The sequence below is a fragment of the Sinohyriopsis cumingii genome, chromosome 6, assembly GCF_028554795.1.
Source record: "Sinohyriopsis cumingii isolate HCF-2022 chromosome 6, ASM2855479v2, whole genome shotgun sequence".
Taxonomy (NCBI): domain Eukaryota; kingdom Metazoa; phylum Mollusca; class Bivalvia; order Unionida; family Unionidae; genus Sinohyriopsis; species Sinohyriopsis cumingii.
The window spans coordinates 91,547,660-91,572,509 of NC_142966.1; the positions used below are offsets into that span (position 1 = coordinate 91,547,660).

General features: G+C 33.9%; 1 protein-coding gene across 1 annotated transcript in view; it reads left to right on the top strand.

The window, feature by feature from the left end:
* The first annotated feature begins 15,470 nt into the window (after positions 1 to 15,470).
* LOC149797442 (uncharacterized) overlaps positions 15,471 to 24,850 on the top strand; it is a 94,658-nt gene continuing 85,278 nt past the window's right edge. The window contains exon 1 of the mRNA XM_089962252.1: positions 15,471 to 15,642. The gene's annotated coding sequence lies outside the window, so the exon portion shown is untranslated. The remainder of the gene's footprint in view (positions 15,643 to 24,850) is intronic.

Consider the following 24,850-nt stretch of genomic DNA (forward strand, 5'->3'; position numbering starts at 1 on the left):
GGCCCGTGGGCCGCGTGTTTGAGACCCCTGGTCTAAAGGATGATCGAACTTAGTGCTATACTCCTGATCGAGCCAGTATTAAAAATATGAAATCGATGGATGGAATGAGGAGAGATATAGAATAGAGAAATAACACTTGTCACCGTATATACAATATGACAATTTAATCAATTAGATTAGTAAAATAAAATTGTACAAGACCAACTGTACTATAGACCTCTACGATAATAAAGATCAATTCAAATTTCTAAAAGGCAATTAACAGTTCAATTTACCTAGTTAAGGCAAATTTTTTTTCATAACGAATCGAGGGACCGTTCCAAACTACGAACATTCTGTATAACCTATATATAAAGTAGCATTGGTATATCAAATTGTGATCCACCCATGGCGCAGTGATACGCATATATGAACATTGTGCGTGCTGTCAATTCTAGAACTATAGATCAATAGTGAATTTCCACTCAGTAATCATTAGTGACGTATGAAAATAACGGTAAAATGTATTAATAATCACTGTTTTGTAAATTAATATAACGTGATACACAGTTTCATCGCAATCTTTTCTGCTTTCCATTCCTCCTCCCCTCTCATACATAACAGACAAAAAAATGCGTAGAAATCTGGAGTGAGAGATAAATAGAATTTGGGCTGGATGAAAACATTGAAACTGAACTTGTACTAAGTAACCTACAATAATATGGTTCGTTGTAACGATATGTGGATACTTTCCTTGGGATGTATCTAGAATGTTTATATAATCAATGATGCAAAGTTGCAATATCTTGCCAACACTATACGATAAATTAGTTTGTTACGAGGAACACATACTGTAATGCCTGGAACGCTGTATTATCGCGATATTTAATGTTGTTATCGGTACATATTAGAAACAATATGTTATTGCTGCATTGTTACAAATTGTGAAGATTCTCTGACATTCCCTTTATATATTCCTATAAAGAAGATCACTGCGAATCCAATCGCATACATTTAAATAAAACCGCTTATGACGGCTGACTTAGATTACCGTACCATAGGGGAACAACTCGATATTATCGCGGTATTATAATAAACATAAATTTCAATTTATCGATAAGATGGAATGCCCACTCTTGCACTAGTTGAATATTTCCACAAAAATAAAGGATCCAGTGACACTAATGTCAGGTAAGTTGAAATCCAAGATAACAACAGTAGATATTAAAATAAAAAAAGAAATTATATAACTTTGTCAAAATTTAAGTACAATGTGGGCAAAGAAATTTTTATATATAAATGAACACATTCTTAATAAGAATATTATTACTGAAATATTACTGATTTAAGAAAATTGACTATTATTGCTTTCCTATGTATGTAGGATAAGTAGGATCATAAGCAATGTTTTGTCAATTTTGGCCCATATTGGCTACCATATAACCTTGAAAGGAGATGTATAATGTCGACATCGGTATATGACCTATAATCATCAAACATAAGACTATACACTGAGTATACGTCGTCATTAAAACCAATTCGGATATAGTAAATTTGACAAGAGCTTTGTACATGATGATCAATGGAATTACCTGTGCTTTGCAAAAAAAGTGACGTTGATTGCATTTTAATGCAGATTTACAAAAATGTTGACATTTTTTTATATATGAATTGTGCTCTGACAGATTTGCGTTCTTCCTGGCTATAGCTTTACATCTGTAAACAACCGATAGATGGCGCGTGTTCAAAATTATTCGTGAAATCCTGTTTGGCGCGATAATACAGCGTTGGAATATATTTAATCCCTTGTTGTTGTCGTGTTTCTTAAACCTATTATAATGTTTATTGTTAATTAAATATGAAAATGTCCAAAGGCCCCCCCCCCTTGCCCATCGTAGCAAGATACGGGCCAAAATCCATGAAAAAACAAGAGTATAGTACTTTCTCTTGTATCATATGACGATGTATGTGGTCTCTGGACCTATGAATGATGGCAAAAGTTAAGTCAGACAGACCAGAGAGAGAGAGAGAGAGAGAGAGAGAGAGAACAGTTTTATGATCGGTATTAATGCAAATATAAAAACATTAAAATATTTTAATAACCTCTTGTTGGTTAATCATTTAGCTTAGTTTCACACTAATTTCCATGCTCCGGTACGTGAACGGCTGAGCGTTCAACTGTATTCATGACGCTAACGATGTGTTTGTAGTGCTCTACTCTTTTCCTTAAAACATCACCCATATTTAAATCATAAGCGTGTTGTCTTATATTTATTTATTCAATATGAATGAAAATATAAACTGAAAAAAGAAAACAATCAACTTATCAATTTGCAAAGCCACAAAAGATACAGAACTAAATTTTGTAGTGGACACACTTGGCAGGGATGTGGCGAGTTCATTCACTCAGTCAATACACAGTTGCCTGTAGTCAGTCTTCACACCAATCAAAAGGCAAATGTGTGTATGTTTCCTTTTTAATGAAAAATTTCTACATCTCATGATATATCGTTGATACAGTCTTCATACTATATATCCATCCATCCATCCATCCATCCATCCATCCATCCATACATACATACATACATACATGCATACATACATACATACATACATACATACATCAATTTGGGACTTGATGAGAAATCTGTACTTCTAGATAGAGGAATGGATTAACAAAAAGATGATTAGTTACAACATATGAATTAAGTCTAATCGAGATCTGCTGAGGAACAAGCTGACACGGTTTATAACTGAGATTAAGAACCACAGTCACGTGTTGTTGTATATTGTTTCATGGGGTTAGTATATTGACGTATTTAAAGGATCGTCGGTTACATGCAAGTATCAATAATTGGGGAAATGATTCATACGTCCGCACACGTACTAAATAATAATAATAATGATAATAATAATAATAGGCCTAATAACAATAAAGAACAAAACCACATATAAACTTATTTGTACCATTACTATAACGTGTCATTAAAATTCAATTATTTTAAAACAACAGTTGGACAAAATGTTCGCACTTTTACCTTTTTCTAAAAATACTTGATTCATATCGTCAGATGCAAAATGTATTTGAAACATAATTTGATTAACCGTGTTCAAGTGTATTTTTTATACTTCAACAGCCATAGAACAAGCTCAAAACGTTACCGCTAATCTGATTGAAAGTAACATTATTAAGCAAGAAAAGCCGCCTCTATGCATTTTGCATCTTCTCTGTTTTCTAGACTGAATTGTTTTGTTCTTGTCCATGCCTCCGTCTTCAGCTTTGACGTAAATAAAATTTAAAAAAAAATACATTTTTCCGTGGAAATTCTTTCAACTTAAAGGATTAAATGATGCTGTGGTTATACTCCTCTTTGTTACCCCACTATTTGTATGCTTTAGTATACTATTCAGATAGACTTATCTATCAACATTTTCTCATTGAAGCCAATGTTCCGTTCTAGAGTAAGTCAGAACTCATTTACGTGCAAGCCTCTTCTATAATTTAACGAGTTTTCAGTCTCTGCTATAAAACCGAGATAAATGCAAATATCTATTTAGCACAGTACATAAGATACGTTTACACTATCTGATATTTCAAAGGTTTATCTGTATAAACGGAGCAACCTTTCTATTACTGACAAAACCCATTTCTTCACACGCCAGTTTACTTGTCAAAATAGCATTATAAAACCATATATAAATGATAATAAATAGAAACGACAGTTATACTGCGCACGTTTAGCATAAACAATCTAGTTATTAGTTCTCCGAGCCTTGCAATGTATTCAGACATCTGATACCATTGAAAGGAAATGTGGCTTGCCTAGTTTCCTTTCAGTAAAAATTGTATACGAGTGGTATATCTTGTACACCATCGATACAGCGTACATTAATAATATTATACAATTGTTATGAACATGTCAAGAAAAAGGAGCAGGCTTGTTCTATGTTTAATAATTTCTACAAGATATAAGAAGGAAATAAAGTTAATTACAAATAAATAACATCAGCCTGTCTCTTTCATACACAAATAGCACAAAGGCAAACATATGAGAAACAACGTGTCTCTTTCACACACAAATAGCACACAGGCAAACAGATGAGAAACAATGTGTCTCTTTCACATACCAATAATACACAGATGCAAGATATCAAGATGTGCAAAGTATTTTCAGCGTGAAATTAACATTTTCTATAGTTGAAAAGGGTTATGGACTATAAGCTATAGATGCAGTTGGATATTGTTAGAACATGGATACATTATGAAAGCACTTTAATTAATATTTAATCTAACAATATTCTCTCTCTCTCTCTCTCTCTCTCTCTCTCTCTCTCACACACATTCTAAATATTTCATCGTGACCTTATTGTGTCTTCGTACTCGTTAATATATATAATGCTGATAAATAAACAAAATAGCGTTCTCTGCAATAATCTGCAGCTGTACGTGGGGCAGGCAGGACACTTTCAGATATACGTGTGACGCAAAATAAGTAAATGCCATTGACATAAAAATGACAAAAATAGAACAACGTACCAGAAAAACTGTATGTAATAACTTCATAATGTGCAACTTGCTAGTTATTACATAATTGAATTGAACAGCTTTGTAACTTTGCTAGTTATTATATAATTGAAATGCACAGCTTTGTAACTTTGTTAGTTATTATATAATTAAAATGAACAGCTTTGTAACTTTGATAGTTATTATATAATTGAAATGAACAGTGCTGCTTGCAATGAGCAACTTTGCTTGGAGAACAACAACTGATGCATTATGAAAACGGTTTACCGAAACACTCTTAATTCGTAGACATATCGATGCCTATTTCAGGCGGAAACATTGTAGTGTCATCAAAACCCCGGATGAACAGTTTGTAGTATTAACATATTATCATCTAAAAACAAGTTAACTTGTGCATAAAATAATTATCATCAAGGTTACACCATTTATCAGTTCCATTTCCTTTGTGACTTTGTTGCAAAATTTAGTCATTCATTTGCAAGAATAAGAAAGATATATTCCAGTATTTCCGAAACAAATGATTACTTTCAGTGACTATATATTTAAATCAGCAGCAACCTCTGGTAAAGCAAAATGGTTTAGAGATGACAATATTAGGAAGGAATGGAAATAGAAAATAAAGTGAAATTTTAAAAGCACATCGACTCAGTATTTATAGGTAATGGGATCGATCAAATCAATGGCCAAAGTTAACTTCAATATCAAATGAATCACATATTTGAACCGATTGAAGATACGATGCAAAGTACTCAAAACAGTCCCAGTTTCAGATAAAATTCCTTTTGTCTTTTCTGAAATAAAATTATTGAAGCATAAATTGTTCTCTAGATTTTTGTATGCTGAATTTAAATGACCGCCAAAGGATAGTATAAAAATTTTGAGAGATGAAGTTCAGTTGCTTGCACAAATATAAATCTTTTGTGGGAACAAATTAAACGAGACCAAAAGAAAACGAAACGCAATAAAATGAACGAATGACTAACTGAACAATCTATTTTTCACATTACACTAACAAGCGAGAGCAAAGACAAAGAAGAGCCCTTGCTATGTACGTGGATGAGGAGTGACAGGTATATCGAGTTGACATGCAACGATCGATGCAGTCATAGCTGTTGTCTCAAAATACGCTTTGGCGGAAAAGGAAAAGCAAAAAAGAGACAAGGAGACGACATGCACAGTGCCTCTAGAGAAATCTTTTCAACAGCGCCAACCTGACATTTTTTATACAGTTTGATGGTGAAAAAAAGATTTTGAAAATATATTAGGGATTTTTATGGAAAACGAAAGCATTAAATACTTTTCAAGATATTCAGACAACACGCATGCGTAATGGCATGGTTAAACGGAACCCTAAGGACAAAAAGATAATTGAAAACAGAAAATAGGTTAAGATTTCACCGATGCTAGTTAAGTGATACAATAACACTCATTACTAATCAATGTTCGTTATTCCAAATCTGACATCTAGAAAGTACTAGAATTTAACTGTATATACCAATCTTTTCAGAAGCCTTCCTTCATAATCATACAAAGGAAATATTAAAATCATGCAAGTAATTTATGATTGTCCAGTCATTTACACAATGGATTATTTGAAGTGAAGGGTTCAAGCGGCATGCTTTACAAACGAGCGTTGTCGCTGTATAACGAAGACAATGACATATACAAAGCTGAACATAGGTTAGAAAAGGTATGAATGGTAAACATTATATAACGTGAAACAGAGATATGATGGATAGTTTATCAGTTGGGAACAACGTGAAAACCTTGCGCCATTAAATGGACGATCTGATTAAAGCACGCCTCTCTGTCAAAGTAGAATGAAGAAGAGCGCATAAATATAAATATTAATGTTTAAGAAATATTAAGATTTATAAATTTTAAAATAGAGTTTTTATAATGTCTCCAATGTAGACCGAGCGTCGTATCAGAACAAAAAGAATTTTTAGCATGCACGACACACTAATTTATATTGTATCGCTAGCAAGTAACAAAGTGGTAATCATAAAAGCCATAATTAAAATGAAACAATATAGACAATGTCTAGAGGTAATTAAATGAAAACAATATAGACAATGTCTAGAGTAAATAGTATGCCTACGATTGCAATTAGAGATAGAGTAGACATTATGCCTAATATTGCAAACAGAAATAGAGTAGACAGTAGACCTAACATTGCAATCAGTAAGGGATAGAGTAGATAGTACGCCTAGCATTACAACCAGTAAGGGATAGAGTAAACAGTACGCCTGACATTGCAATGAGTAAGGGATAGAGTAGACAGCTGTCTAACATTGCAATCAGTAAGGGATAAAGTAGACAGTAGCCTAACATTGCAATCAGTAATGGATAGAGTAGACATTAGCCTAATATTGCAATCAGTAATGGATAGTGTAGACAGTTCGCCTAACATTGCAGTCAGTAAGGGAGAGAGTAGACAGTACGCCTAACATTGCAATCAGTAAGAGATAGAGTAGACAGTAGCCTAACATTGCAATCAGTAATGGATAGTGTAGACAGCTGTCTAACAAAGTAGTCAGTAATGGATAAAGTAGACAGTACGCCTAACATTGCAATGAGTAAGGGACAGAGTAGACAGTTGTCTAAGATTGCAGTCAGTAATGGATAGAGTAGACAGTATGCCTAACATTGCAGTCAGTAAGGGATAGAGTAGACAGTACGCCTAACATTGCAATCAGTAATGGATAGAGTAGACAGAACGCCCAGCATTGCAGTCAGTAAGGCAGTGCAGTCCAACATTTTTGACATCATGGGCCACTGAAAAATGTTTTTTCTTGAAGCCGAGAGCCGCAGCAGAAAACTGAAAAGCAACGACTATATAGCTGCTCGAGCTCTGGCGGGCCATTTAAAATGAGCTCGCGGGCCGTATGCGGCCCGTAGGCAGCGGGTTGGACAAGACTGCAGTAAGGGATAGAGTAGACAGTACGCTTAACATTGCAATCAGTAAGGGATAGAGTAGACAGTATGCCTAACATTGCAATCAGTACTTGATAGAGTAGACAATACGCCTAACATTTGCAATCAGTACTTGATAGAGTAGAGAGTTGTCTAACATTGCAATCAGTAAGGGATAAAGTAGACAGTAGCCTAACATTGCAATCAGTAATGGATAGAGTAGACATTATCCTAGCATTGCAATCAGTAATGGATAGTGTAGACAGTTCGCCTAACATTGCAGTCAGTAAGGGAGAGAGTAGACAGTACGCCTAACATTGCAATCAGTAAGAGATAGAGTAGACAGTAGCCTAACATTGCAATCAGTAATGGATAGTGTAGACAGCTGTCTAACAAAGTAGTCAGTAATGGATAAAGTAGACAGTACGCCTAACATTGCAATTAGTAAGGGACAGAGTAGACAGTTGTCTAAGATTGCAGTCAGTAATGGATAGAGTAGACAGTATGCCTAACATTGCAGTCAGTAAGGGATAGAGTAGACAGTACGCCTAACATTGCAATCAGTAATGGATAGAGTAGACAGAACGCCCAGCATTGCAGTCAGTAAGGCAGTGCAGTCCAACATTTTTGACATCATGGGCCACTGAAAAATGTTTTTTCTTGAAGCCGAGAGCCGCAGCAGAAAACTGAAAAGCAACGACTATATAGCTGCTCGAGCTCTGGCGGGCCATTTAAAATGAGCTTTTGAATTTGTTTATGTCCATGTCGCCGTTGCACCAGGTCTGATGAATATTTCTCAACGTGTGAGTATCAACGCCATTGAAAACTGATAAGATATTGCAATTGTCTCTAATAACTTTAGGAATTTGCGTATATCGCTGCGTCACGTAAATAACATCGGTGTTCTTGTGTCGGCCACGCGAGAATATCCTAGCCGGATTAGTTTGCTTATCCAGCATAACATCATCGAATACGACAAGATTATTAACATCACCATCTAAATTTTCCACTGATGGAGCTTCATTGATGTCTGTGATGAATTCGATTGTGCCTTCGTCGGTATTGTCGCTAAATTCCTTTAGTACTTGATAACAACGCTGATCATCAACGGACGGTGCAACCAAATACAATTTGTCCCATTTTAGCCATCGCATTATCAAATTTAGCAACAACTGCGTCTTTCCAGAACCAGACGGGCCAATAATTATCATCCTTATCGAATTTGGTAACACCGCGTTGTGTTTCACCTGCTCGCGTCGCTTCGTGGCTGAAAAATCAATTACATTCATGTTACTAGAATACATGGATCTATATTGTGTTAAGTGTCGCACGCGCACAGCTACGATAAATCCAACCGAAATCGTCACACGCAATAACAGGAACGCAATTGCAGGAGAATGCGAAGTTTGTAGCACGCGAAAGTTTAAATTTGTAAAAAAAAAAATAGAAGAACCGGAGGAGACATTGCCGCCTCCATGAAAGATAGAGCAGACATTAAACTAACATTGCAATCAGCAATGTAGAGAGTAGACACTAGCCTAACATTGCAATCAGTAAGGGATAGAGTAGACAGTACGCCTAACATTGCAGTCAGTAATGTAGAGAGTAGACAGTAGCCTAACATTGCAATCAGTAAGGGATAGAGTAGACAGTACGCCTAACATTGCAGTCAGTAATGTAGAGAGTAGACAGTAGCCTAACATTGCAATCAGTAAGGGATAGAGTAGACAGTACGCATAACACTGCAGTCAGTAATGTAGAGAGTAGACCGTAGCCTAACATTGCAATCAGTAAGGGATAGAGTAGACAGTGCGCCTAACACTGCAGTCAATAGTGTATAGAGTAGACAGTAACCTAACATTGCAGTCAGTAAGGGATGGAATAGTTAGCATGCCTAACGTTCAACTTACAACATAGTGAACATAGGATAAACAATGAAACATACCCGTTAGAAAGCGAAATGGATGAAACTTAAATATCACAGAACGACCTTAACACTTGGCAATCTGGAAGTTGCATGCAGATTTCCAACAAAACGATCGATAAATGGGAAAGCTAATTAATGATCTAAACATAAATATACCTTAGTTGAACAGGAACATTCTAGAAAACAAAAATACCCCGTGTGAGTTGCAAAAGTTAACTGGTTTTTGCAGATAGAAGCAGCAATATATGATTGTTTCGACTCTACGGCATTAAAATGAGTAATAGAAAAGAGCGAGAACCAAATGGTTTTGTAATTTATTTCCCTGCAACACAAAGTCAAAATCTATAAAGCCAATTATTACTGTATTGTGAATTAAATCCCAAACATTCCTTAAAGTTATATTACAGTCCAGATATATTGCATTACACATGAATTCCTGTGGTGATCTCAGTAAATTCCAATATTGAATGTGCTGATGTGCCTGCAAATATGTCAAGGACCTGGAATATGGCGATGTGTTAACAGTCGTATATCACAATACTATAACCCAAAAGATTATTGAATGAATTCACAATAATTCCAAATATTAATGAGTTCCTTGTAATTCCAGTGAATAATAATGGTAATAATAATAATAATAATAATAATAATAATAAATCCAACCAAATTAAAAACTCAACACTACAATAAGACTGATTGCTCTTCGTATGTTAAGGGAGCAACGAATAATTTTAAAGTAAACAGCATTAATAAAAAATATTAAAACACAACTGGAGAGCCAAGATGTACGACAGCTTTCTTTCTAAAACATTCTAAGTTGTCAACAAGATCAGGAATTTCGAAGAAAAAATTAATGTCCCAAGGTCAGATGCAAGTAAACATATTTACCTCCATTAGTAATGTCTGAATATTTAATATATAATCTTAGAGAAATATTATCTTTGTAATATGTTGTTTACAAAATAATATCACTAGACGGTAGGTCATTGACTTGATGCTGGACAAAAGTCAAGCGCAAAATACAGATATTTATAATATATAATCCTGGAGAAAAGCCAACAAACATTATTAAATATACATAACAGGATATTAAAGCAAAATGAATGTGAATGTGATCATGATTATGAATACAAGCTTCAAACTAATATTGATTAATGACCCTTAGCAATAGGAATTCCAACGTTACAAAGTTAAACTTGAAGTACGCAAAAACACTGAGATATTTCAAAACTGAACTGAGGACGGAACTGGGCATACAAAGACTTGCAATGGGTGTTTAAATGGATGAATTAAAATAGGAAGTCGATAAGAATATAAAGAAGTTTGATGTGACAATGAAACTCATGCCTGGCTGTGTACTGCTTTAAGGATTTCATATTATGAGTATTAAATTAGGTGTTTTACGAAGTGATGTAGTTGTTAACGAGACGAACATCCAAACCGGCCATAATAAAATATTAAAGAGCAAGTAATCAAAGGGCTACTAAATCATTTTAAGTCTGAAAAGACATGTCATACATTAGTTAACAGTTAATAATTTAAAGTAGATGCCATTCAGTATTGAAAATCAGGAAGCAGTATCAACATATATTACTCATGAATACAACAACATGCATGCTGCAGGAATAATTACTGGAGGGGCCGTATCCAACTTTCTAGCTATTGCACGATGCAATTGTCTGTTCAATTTATTTGTTCGAGATAGAGACGAAAGAAATAAAGAATTAGCAATGACAAGTTACTGATATAAACTGCAGAGTTCTACGAAGTCTTAGCTAAAACAATTGAGTGAACAATATTTGGATATTCCTGATGAACCCTTATGATGCTTTTGCTCTGTATGCATCGACTGACAAAGAAAATAACATATAAAGACGTATAAGGCAAAGCTGAATGACTTCTACGAAACTACTGATGAACATGTAAACTAGGAGTGAATCTTTATTGCATTTGTCATGGGTGTTGCTTACAGATTGTCTTCGATAACCAAAATTCATAGCACCTTTTTTATTGTGTATTTCTTTGAGTAGCAAATGGTAACGAACGGTAAATATAAACTTCAAAAAGGATAATGCAGGACTTCCGTCCGACACATTATTGTATCATATACGTACAGAACAATATTAAACCCAAACAATTTCAGGATCAGATGGCTGTTATAAGCTATGAATAAAGATCACAGTTGGGGTATTTGTAACCTAATAAATTCTTAATAAAGATCATAGTTTGGGCATTTGTAACCTAATAAATTATTAATAAAGATCATAGCTTGGGTATGTGTAGCCTAGTAAGTTATGAATAAAGATCATCGTTTCGGTATTTGTAATTTAAATTACATTCTTCCTCTGATAGGCCTCTATACTTATCGGTTATGATATCATGTTTTGTCTTCAGCTATTTCTTTCTCAAAAATGTGACAATTCTGTTAAAAAAACATTGGTTTTTTTAACATTATTTTCGTTGTGTATAACTTTGTTTTTGCATTATTAGTTTCGATCTGACCCATCATACTCGAACTTGAGGACGTATCTATTGTCTATTGATCTGAGAAAACACTAAACCCTGATGAAATGAGTCTGACTGTTGTGACTGTCCAGTATTGTTGAGGAGAAGTTTGTGCCAGAAGCTTTGTGGTGATATAGTACTTACAAATCGCAATAAAACATGCGGGAAAATGTGTTTGGTGTTGAGAGATTTTAACTTTACAACCCCTATGTTGAAATTATATGGTACATAAACTAAGACACAGGCAAGAAGCAAAGTCATACAATGAAAATTTAAGAGGAACTTACAATATAGTCAATCAAATCACAAATAATCCTAAACGTTCTATCACCATTTCAAAAGTACAGAGTGCTTCGAATGAATTCCAATATTCATTAATGTCCTGATGTGCTACAATGATGCAATCCAAAAAGTCTTTGAATGAATTGACAATAATCCAAACATATTATTAATCTAGTAAATGAGCACTTTATTAATTCCAATGAATGATTTAAATAATGATTCCTCTCAAATTATAACCGATCACAACCAAAACCTCTGATGATAGATTCACAAAGATTGATATTAAGATAGGAAGTAATAATTATGTCGACTAAAACTTAATAGAAAGAAACTAAGATCCAATACGATGACCAGGATGCAGGTAATTTTCCCATCAAGTTCTTTTCTAGATCATTCTAAATTTTGCAAATAAGGCTACACCTTGAACTTAAATATCAGTAAATAACTTGTTTATAACTTACTTACAAGACAAAAATTAGATAGATTATAGAATTTCCAAGGGAGAAAACAATGTTCTGAATTAAAATCCAAGTAAACACGTTGCTTCTATATTAATCATACATTACTGTATAATCTACAACCTTTATAAGTATTTTAGCTATTTAATATGTTGTTTACGAATAACCATTACAATCTAAAATCATGGACAAAAGTGAAACACAGGATAGATATAAATAACACCTCTTCAGACAGCATCTATATTGTAACATTTTATTTTTTGTTCTGAAAATATGTCTGATGAATTCATAAATTCAATCATTTTTACCGATAAGCTGTGTATGTGAGATCTGTTTATCTTTTATGATATATAATCCACAAAACTATTTTACGCAAGTATAGTAATATCTTTCATATTTTCACTCATTAGGACCATCATGAAGTGTGACTAATACGTTAACATGACTGTTTCGACCATTCTAGCTGGTTGTAAGTAGACCGGTTAATCTATTTCATACAGATTTACAGATACGTTAAACTCATCTCTTATTTTACTATACATCTTCTCAAAACAAAAATTGTATCCATCCGTGTTAACACTTGGTGTGTTTAACACAAATTCAAGAATACAATAGAAACACATACATTATTATTTCACTTTAGGGCAAGCGATTTTGTTTTTCATGTTTTAGTCTTAATACAGCCAAATCTGTACGCGAGTTTTCTCTCACTGATTGATGTGCAGTGTCAAATATTTGATCCAACCGAATACCTATTTTGCACTTTCGTTTATTTAATGTACAAAATTTTGCTTTACACATGTGGTATATACGTTAAATTACATCATTCTTTTCATTTCTTAATAGGTCTAATTCCAAATGAGTTTAACTATTTTACATGTGCCCTACACAATCAGAAGGAAAAAATGTCAATAGAGTTGGTACTTGCATGGCGAGATAGAAAGAAAAAACATATATTTGTTATCAGTTGACTAATAAACAATAGTAGCCTAATGGACAAAGCAACTTAGATTTATTTAAATAACTTTGCCATTAATTCATATTCATAATCTATTTGTATGTTATGATCAAATGTTCACTCAAAACATGTGTCAGTTATGCACAGGTGTTGGATATGTGTTCGTTATGAGCGGACATAAATATAGTCTTGACTTAAAAGCTAGGGGTCTATTATCGATCGGATAGTATCTAATGTTGTAGGTCTTTTAAAATGAAGATAATTCTAACATGAATCACCATTCAGATTAACTGTCGCTTACACAGTTCTAATTCATCATTGAGAAGTTGGGTGAAACTCGGAAACGAATTTAATGCTGGAATCAGGTGATTTTTAAGTACCACAATTATAGCATTTTATCATCTTGATTTATCTTACCATTAATGACACAACTAATTTTTTTTTATTGTGAAAGGATAATGTCTGACTGATCCAGTGAGTTGAATACTTAGGCTACGTGGGTGCCAGAATTAGAATTTATCGACATCTTCAGTGCTTTTTTCCCCGGCAAGGTCAAGGTCAAACCCCTGCAAATAAAAGCAAACAAGCTAAAATTTCCCTAATAGTCATTTTATTGTAAAGTAATCTATGCTAAATATTTTATATTTAGTAGAAGCAATTGCTTAACAAAATTAAGATGATCATAATGGAAATTTATAATGGAATTAATTAGTATGGAAAAATCGGATATGGTATAAGATTGTAGCTGTAGAATGTATAAAGTATATACAATTGGTGGAATGCATAGCTCTGAAGGCCTTTTTTAAACTTAAATTACCCTGCAATTTCTTCTTTTCTTTTTCTTCTTATTCTGCTAGAAATGTAAACTATCACAGTAAGGTGAGAATCTAAATTGAAATTTAGTGTAAAAGGTCTTCAAACGCATATAGTTAATGCACAGATATATGCGAAATCGATTTCATATATAAATGCAACACACAAACACACAGACACACACACACACACACACACATATATATATATATATATATATATATATATATATATATATATATACATACTACTACTACTACTACTATCGGCCCAGGGCAGTGGATTGGCCTGAAGTACTCGATTTTACCGGTCACTGTTATCTCACCTCGTTCTGTGTGGATTCGAGTCTCGGGCTCGTCAAATACAGGTATGTGAGAAAGTTTACCACTAGTTATACTGGCCCTACCGTACAGCCTATCATATGTTGAAAAATGGCGTTAGACCCACAAAACCGAAACCAAACTACCACTACAATTAATAATAATTTATTTGTTGTTATTATTGTTTATTTTTGTGATAATGTAAGAAGTTCTGTATAGTTTAAAATGATTAATAGATAGAAATGCCAATAACTTACTGTTCATTTCATAAAATCATTTACTGTATCATTTCAATCTGTCAACGATAATTTGCCATTAAATGCGATACTGGATACTAAAATGCCAAACAGCGTCAGACGGGAAATGATTATGTGCTTATTCCATGAAAATGAGAGAGTTATTACCACTGCTTAAGTTTACTGCTGATGAAATCTCTATTTATTATTTGCAATTGAAGATACAGCTTTGCTTAGAATATTTATGATATGAAAGTAATCTGTTTGCCCAAGACTAATTATTTACCATAGTAATGAACATAGAATAGCAATATGTCAATATTCAGTTTATTGCTCTAGATACACTCAGTAAATGCATACTCATATTTCACATTAATTAAACAAACCACACGTTGCAGGTAGTGGATATCACTTTCCTCAAGTATGATGATTGTACACGCCACCGCGTTTTATCTAAATTCTAATCCCGTAGCTCCGTATATTGGCTGTGCTATTAACATGCCTCGAGATCCATAGTTGTTTTTTTGTTTTTTTTATTTATCAAGCGATGCAAAACAGAGGCTAGGCTCAACAAAATTCTACAGGCCGTTCGTTAGCTCTCATTCTGAGACAGCTTATGCAAAGTTTCATCTGTGACTTGATTCTGACAGTTAGGGAAATTCCAGTGCCAGATGATTCATTTTAGGACGATTAATGGACACGGAAATGGGCAAGCCTAATAAGGTAAAGCGTTCATTTATCAACATGTATTCATTTTGTTGATAGTAGTTTTAAAAAAACGAATGACATAAGAAACTGTCAGCTGTGAGGGGAGGTGTTGATTCATATATATATATATATATATATATATATATATATATATATATATATATATATATATATATATATATACTTTGTTAACTGGAGATCCCAATCAAGGATTTTCAATGTCCTGAGGAGGTTGTTGGCTTTTATATTGCAAAACCAGCTTAACGAAATATCTCAATTGTTTCCCTCAAGATGAGAGTTTAGAATGGTTCTTATTGTTTGGTTGGCAAAACTAATTATTTCGTTAAACATCAACAGACATCACTGTTTAAAGTGGGGTAGGGGAGCGGGTGGAGGGGGGCAAGTGGACTAGGTCACTCTCCTTTACAGATTATTTACGCATCTCACCTCTGTCCGCGTAGTTCGAATATCGGCTCTATCAGTGTGGGCATGTGAAATTCTTGCCAGTAGCTTCCGGTATTTCGGTGCTTCTTCCCAGGGTCTTCTCTGTTTTTCTCTCGACCAACAATATATTAGCTGTCATGTATAGTCTATCATGTGTTGAAAAATGACGTAAAACTCCACAAACCTAACCAGTTAAAGTACCCATAGTATGTCTTCAATTCTCTAAATAGAGACTTGCATTATCTCCGAGGAAAATTGTGAGAATTTCCCATATTTAAGTAATTACCCATATTCAAGAATTAGAATATCCCTAGTGTACAATTTTAAAACTAAAGAGTGATTTTCCTTTCTTTCCACAATCTCTACGTCTGTCAAACATCCTGCAATAGTCTAAAATAATATAATAAGTTAATGGCAAAATCTTAAGGTGACGAGGAATTCTGATAACTTCAGTGAAGCAGGGGTCAAGTCCCAAATAGTAAATACTAACACAATTGAACTTTGAAATCTCATCGAAAAAGGCAACAAAGCTAATATTAAATGTAAAGATTAGTAGCTAAAGCGATGCATTCATGTTGACATCTCAAGTAGATATTTCACAATACATTTATTGAAATAAACTGTCAAGGACATAACGATGTTGACACACCTATTGTAGTATCCAGTCATTTAATAGTACCTCATCGTGTTTGGAAATATAAGGATGTAACATGGAAACAAACAAGGATGAGGGCACAATTGCTGGCCATAGAAACAAATTTGCTTTGGATCAAGGTAATTCAAAGTAAACTGGCCATGGTTGCCTATACGTAGTTTTGTATATTTAACATATGTTATCACATACATTGCTAAGTGATTCAGAATATTTTAGTGTGGAAATAGTGTTACGAAAAAAAGAATAGAGCAAGAAAATATAATAAAGAAACGATAACGAATGAGGGTTTTATGTCGTGAAGTAAACTTGAACTAACTATTAAAAAAACACAATCAATCATATAATTAAATACTTAGGAAAGAAAGTCATCTACGTATATTACTCATAGTCATTCATTATAAACTTCTGATCATTTCCATTAAATTAGAGCACTTACATTTATATATGCATATATTACATAACTCATGTATTGCACGTGGATCATCTATTACACAAATCATGTATTACATTAGAGTCATTGATTGCACAAGTTATTTATTACGTTAGAATCATTGACTACACATGTCATTTATTACATTAGAACCTCGTATTGTATAAGTCATTTACAAACACCCGTGTGGTATATTTTGCTATCGATTTCCTTCTTAAATCGTTAGTTTAAACCAGATACATTTTTTGCATCCAGCATATTTTTAAAAAAAGTTAGTTCTAAGAACCCGCAGATAAGTTCATACAATACAGTTATGATTGCTCGCCTTTCTTTTATGGTCCTAACAACACAACGAACAATAATGTATTAATAGAATGTTACCTACTAAACTGTATTGACAATAACAGATTTATTACTCTTATAAGGTCGATTTTTATAAATGTATGGTGCAGAACAGATTTCTTTTGAGCAATTAATCTGAGCTCACATCTTGAAAACAACCATTATAAAATCCTTGAATATTTAACGGAAACATTACCATCAGTTTCTATTGGATTCCGATAGTGTGTGTCTCTCTTCTCTGCCTCACTTATGTCTTTTGTTCTCTACTTCACCATATGTCTTTTGTTCTCTGCATCACCATATGTCTCTCCCTCCTTGCCTCACCATAGGTTTCTCCCTCAGTGCCTCACATATGTCTCTCTCTCTCACTTTCACTATATCTATATCATGCCACCAAAGTCTCCAGATACTTGACTCATGACCAAACAGTAACTGAGTTGTACACCACGCACCGAATAAAGTACATCGCAACACGTCCTTATTTCTTTATTTATTTACAACGATTATAGAAGCAGTTTGCATTTTAAAAGGGTTATAATAATGTACCAATGTCATTTATTTTGACTTTGAGTTCTAGTTATAAAACATCAATTGAGATGATTTTAAATTTTGTTCATCATAAGGGAGATGCACAAATGTCGAATGACGCTAGAAGAGTGAGGCACAGACGCCTGAACGACTTGATCTTTGGCATAGAAAAATTCGCTTGAAGGTCCGAGCTCTCGAACGACCTGTGACCTTCGCTTGATTTCACCGATCCAAACTTCTTATTTTTCTTGACTTATTAAAAAAGTGTTAGACTCCTTTCAACGTCTCTGGTTAGTCTTTTTATAGCTGGCGAGTAGCTGTTTAGCGATTTCAACCCGACTCTGTTTTTAATCAGCCGTCAACAAATGCGGTATCAGTCTTACACAAACCTTTCTGAGCTTCAAATGAGTCTTCATCATATTAAAATAGCTAACGAAATACTCCATTAATAATAGAAATATCTTCCACTGTGTTTCTTTTATCTATATCAACTGCCCCTTCTCAAGCCACTACCCGCTCGCCATGATTTTCCGTCCATCTTTAAAACGACGAAACCATTTGGGAGTTGTAAAATATAACAGAGAAGCACGTACGTAAACTGTATCCAAGTCACCTTTAATATCAGCCGCAGAGTACTCTAAGAGCGCCCAGATTTTACCCTATGCTATTTTATCTATAGAAGTATTGTTTTCCTTCTCTGATATTTCTAAGACACTTTCATTTACCTATGTTACGTCACACACATATATCTGCGTTTCTTCGGTTATATGCTATATCACAACACCAAAATCCTTCGCGGATTCCTCTTCCATAGGTAGTAAAAAGGAAACCTCTTCCATGTAAAATAAAAGCCAGATGTATAAAGGCATAGATATATTAGTGTTCCTTCAATGGGGCTTTCATATCACATACTAAACCAGTCATTGGAACCTGATTTGCAAATCAACAGAGAGTCTGACGTAAGTTCAAATAGAGTGTAGACACCAGTCCCTGTGCAATACTTGTTTCAATGTTTGGTGAGTAAATAGATAAGATTATCTAACATTTTCAAAACATACTAGACTAAAGAAAAAATGGATTCATTATCTCTTCAACTGTACGTATCCTGCAATCGTTACATTAAACAAAATCACTACCTGATTCTGGGTAAGTCTCTACATATCTACCATCTTCTCATGCCAAAGACAGCCTAATGCCGTCAAGAAAGATATGAAGAGTTTCTAAATGAAGTTACTTTTTATTTTGACATATGACTGATAATTTTCGCTCTCTGGTTCTAGGCAAGACTGTCACTGACAGATGAAAAACCCAGAGATGCCCAACATGCTGAAGTTATCACATCATATCTGGCATTGGGTCGAATACAGTACAAAAGTTAAACTCTCGACTTTGATTTATTAAAGGACTGTTTTGAAGGCACTATAATGTGTGCTGTTGAATATTGGCGAGTTTTAAGATTTATTAATGCAGATAAAAATTAATCTTGGCGTGTAACATCAAAAGTTGATGCTGCAATGATAAAAAATCAGCTTGAACTTAGATTACATTGCAATCTTCACTATCTGCCTAGAGTTATTTTGCTGATGTCTATAACATCCATCCTATCCGATTTAGTTCTTGATTAATTGCTTTTAAATCTGAAAGAATATAATTTAACCAACTATTGTATTAATCTATCATACACTGGTTGCATAATCAACTTAATATTAACCATACAGCTAGCATTATTCATAGACGATGCGATTTGACTGCTGATTTGAGTTGATCGATGGTGTTATTTGATAGGCAAACAATACGGATTTATAGACGGTACGATTTTATAGATTAAACGATTTGATAGACGGTACGATTTTATAGATTATACGATTTTGATCCACGGTACGATTTAAATGTCCATACGATTAGATAGACGGTACGATTTGATAGACAATACGGTTTTATAGACGGTACGATTTTATAGACCCTATGAATTGATGGACGGTACGATTTTATAGATTATACGACTTGATTGACGGTACGATTTATATGACCATACGATTTGATAGACGGTACGATCTGATGGAGAATACTATTTGATAGACGGTACGATTTAATTGAGCATAAGATTTGATAGACAATACTGCTGTCTCAATCGGACAAGACACTTTCAGTTCGGATAAGACACTCTCAGTCATTTTACTAATGGGACAAGACACTTTCAGTCTGTTTTTGCTGTATGTTTTACGCCTTCTTTCACAAACAGCAAAACCATGAATACATTTTATGTCGACTTTGCAGATGCTTACAGATGCTTGAAATAAAACTGGAGGTTTTGGAACTCAGACAAATCATTAGTATTCTTATTTATGCACCGCTGGAAGAAATCACTTCGTCATCACTGAAAATACATTTATTATATTTTGGTTCCTTGTAATCGTTCTTTTCAAAATACGTTATGGCTTTTAAATGACATGTTCTTTTTCCTAAAATTTAATTAAATATTCAGACATAGAGTGTTGCAGTGCATTGCTTTTCAGATGTTATATCGAAGTTCAAACTTGAAAAACTCAGGTATTTGGTACTCATTAAATTCCTATCATATTGCGCTTATAACTGTAGGAAGAATGTAGTATTCGTCATTTTAGTCGAAGTTACGTGGCTTAATGACCAAATAAATTCTTACACTGCAGATCAAGTTTGATATATAACGTTATTTAATCTCTTTCTCAACATCCTACATACGTACATATTACAGATAAGGGATGACCTTCCACCAAAGATGTTTCACCGATGTTAAATAAAACATGATGTGTCGTTTATTTTCAGTAGACGTTCGCAGTTTCCATGGCTGATTATAAAGTTACGCTGAATTATTTATCATTAACATTCAGCTTTTGTCCTGGTATTTGATGTTCATTTTGATTGTAAATCATTTCATGTTTAATGCGGTTTTTTAACAAGATTCCTGCATGGAAGAAAGATGAAACAGACGTAAATATAAAAAACAATTCACACAATACAGACCATCCGCTGAAACTTTTCATGTTTCAAATATTATTCTGTCTTTAAAGGGCAACTATTCGTAACTGACACATATCAAACCTTTCATGTCAATGACACATGCCATCTTATACGAATCCGTTCATGCTAATGACACATACCATCTTATACCAAACCATTTATGTCAATGACGCATACCATCTTATACCAAACGTTTATGTCAATGACACATACCATCTTATACCAAACCGTTTGTGTCAATGACAGATACCATCTTATACCAAACCATTTATGTCAATGACACATGGTATCTTATACCCAACCTTTTATGTTAATGACACATGATATCTTATACCAAACCGTTTATGTCAATGATACAAACTATCGTGTACCAGTTAGTTAATGTCAGTGACACATGCTATCATACACTAGACAGTTTGTGAATTACACATAACATCTTATACCAAACCATTTATGTCAATAACTCATACCATCTTATATCAAACTGTTTATGTCAATGACAAATGCCATCTTACACCAAGCGGTGTACGCAAATGACACGTAATATTTTTTACCAAATGGTATATGCCAAAGGCACATGCTATCTTTAAACGGTGAATATAATCAAATATATTGATCTGTCTTGAAAGAGCAACTCTTTGCAACCGATACATACCATATATTACGCAACCATGTATGCTAATGGCACATACTATCTATTACACAACCGTTTATGTCAATGACACATACCATCTTATACCAAACTGTTGATGTCAATGATATATGCTATATAATGTCGAAGGATGTAAACGGAACAGACTACATTATGACAAAATATGGCTGTATGATCCATACTGTGCCATGCCAACGTTGTGTGTAAATGATCCACACTATGTTATGCCAAACATTGTATGTAAATGATTCACGCTACGTTATGCCAAACGTTTTGTGTAAATGATCCACACTACGTTATGTCAAACATTATATGTAAAGAATCCACACTACGTTATGCCAAACGTTGTATGTACATGATCCACACTACCTTATGCCAAACGTTACATGTAAATGATCCATACTGTGTTATGCCAAACGTTGTATGTAAATGATCCACACACTACGTTATGACAAACGTTGTATGTAAATGATCCATGCTACGTTATGCCAAACGTTGTATGTAAATGATCCATACTATGCTATGCCAAACGTTGTATGTAAATGATCCGTTCTATGTTATGCCAAATGATGTATGTAAAGGACATACTGTTATGCTAAACGGTGTATGTAAATGACATACTATTTTGCCAAACGGTGTATGAAATGACATAATATTATGCCAAACGGTGTATGTAAATGACATACTATTATGCCAAACGGTGTATGTAAATGGCATACTGTTATGCCAAACGACGTATGTAAATGACATACTATGTTATGCTAAATGGTATATGCTAATGACCCATACCATACTATGCCAAACGGTGTATGTAAATGACCCATACTTATGTTATGCCAAATTCTGTAAATGACCCATGCCATGTTATGCCAAACGGTATATGTAAATAACACATGCTATGTATGGAATTCCAGAACAGTCTATTACATCTTGGGTCCAGTGGGTATTTGTATATATAGCTGATTTGGTAAACACATTTCATTCTTGTTTCATATCAGTCTTTGGGAATCTATGATCAGACTTTAAGCTTCTAGAAGAATTATTTATTTAAATTATTCAAGGGATTTACACTGTGCTCATTGTGGTATATCAGGACATTGCCGGAATTCACTCGGAACTATTCTTATACGTTTGTATTTGTGGTAAAACATTTAGGATTATTTGGGATTTAATACACAATACTGTCGGTTTTACTTTGTGTTCTGTGGAAATAAATTGTTTATTGAGCTTTAATTAAACTGTTGGTTTCACTTTCTTTCTGTTACATAATTTAAGACCTAGGGTCGTAACCATGTTATACATAACGGTGTATGTAAACGACATGGGCCAATTTATTCCAGACGGAGTATGTAATTGATACATACAACCTTATACCAAACGGTGTATGTATATTACACATATTAACTTATACCAAACCGTGTATCTGTCTTAATAAGATAAACAAGCCATCTAAGACCGACCTGAAAGAGCGATAACAATTCTTCAGCTTCAACATTTGCAAATTGTTTCGTTCTTGGATAATATATTCCAAGTCTAGCTGCTGACAGAAGGCTAGAAATTAATGTTCGCATCGCCATAATTGTTCCGCCAGAAAAACTGAGAAACTTTACAAATATATCACTGACTTTCATCCCTTTCAAGCTCCACGTGATGTTTTACCCACCTTATAGATAATAATAATAATAATAATAATAATAATAATACTAATACTAATAACAATAATCTTTTTGAAGGTCAGAGTTGTCGTATTCCTTTCTTTATCTTCTTCTTCTTCTTCTTCTCTCTCTCTCTCTCTCTCTCTCTCTCTCTCTCTCTCTCTCTCTCTCTCAGGTCATCACCATAATTTGGTTGTCTGCTTTCGTTTCCCACAGTATGGTTCGTATAAATGGAGATATTTCCCTTGAAAGATACACAAATAGTCGACCTAAATATTTGTCTAGTTTTGTTCTCTTCTGGGTCGAACAATATCCCCATTCTTGTTACGTCAGATATCGTCTTATCCCAAATCAAAAAGAAACAAAGACAAATATGGGTCAGTTCGCAACCAGGCACCTGATACACACAACCCTAATACAAAGCGATTAATGTGTCTCATAGCGACTACTTTGTATCCCTATTTAAACTATGACTTAAGCTGGAACTCTTAATAAACTATTACGTCCTGATGTGGACAAAAAATCACTAACTGGACTAAATGTCGGCCGACTGACGTTTTTTATGCTAATAACAATCTATTCTTGGTTAATTCGAGTTCATAACTTAATTACACAAAAGAATTAATAGATATGTCTAACCTACATTACTTTCTAACTAGCAATTCACTGCCATACCATTTCCATACATGGTAATATTTACTAGCCTAGATGATTCGTATCATTTAAGACGAATACATTCTCACAATTCTTACTAATTCGCGTCATAAGTAATGCATGAAATGCATAGAATACGTAATTACTATTACATATGAACGAGTTAATTCGAACAATTATCTCAAGATTATTATCAATAGAATAATATGTGATATTCTTACAATAAATGAGTCATATAATATTCAAGACAAATGAATGCAAACTATTAAATTCCGAGCTCACGAAAAGAAAATTGATGTATGAATTTGAAATAAATAAATTCAAATAAATAATTACAGAGTTCTATTGCTAAACAAATTGTATGAGATTGAGACAATACTTTGTGTCTACTTGAGACTTGCTTGCTTCTATCCAGCAGAAACTACCTGTTTCTTTAAGTTCCATGTCCCTCAAACATCCAGACACTCGTCCCTTGGACAACTTTAAAGAGAATGTACTTTATAATTTTAACGGAGTCAACTTCTTACCTTCCGGCAGAAACTTATACTAATTTTGCGCCGAAAAATACTTTAAACATTGAGTTTCGCTTGGACTCTCCCGTCTTCTTTAGCTCAGCCAATCAGGATTAAATTTGTCTAACCGCCGAAATTTAACCCACGTCTGGATTGAAGACTGGTCCTTTGACTCTAGTTATATTTAGGAAATCTTTGCAAACAAACATACCAGCGCCATGCCGTTATGGGATGCTAACATTTTAGTCATTTTATACGTTTATGATATATGAACTATATAAATAAAGATTGTAAAACTGAAATAACCACAATGAGACCAGAAGGTTCGATCATTTCGTTTTGACTATAATA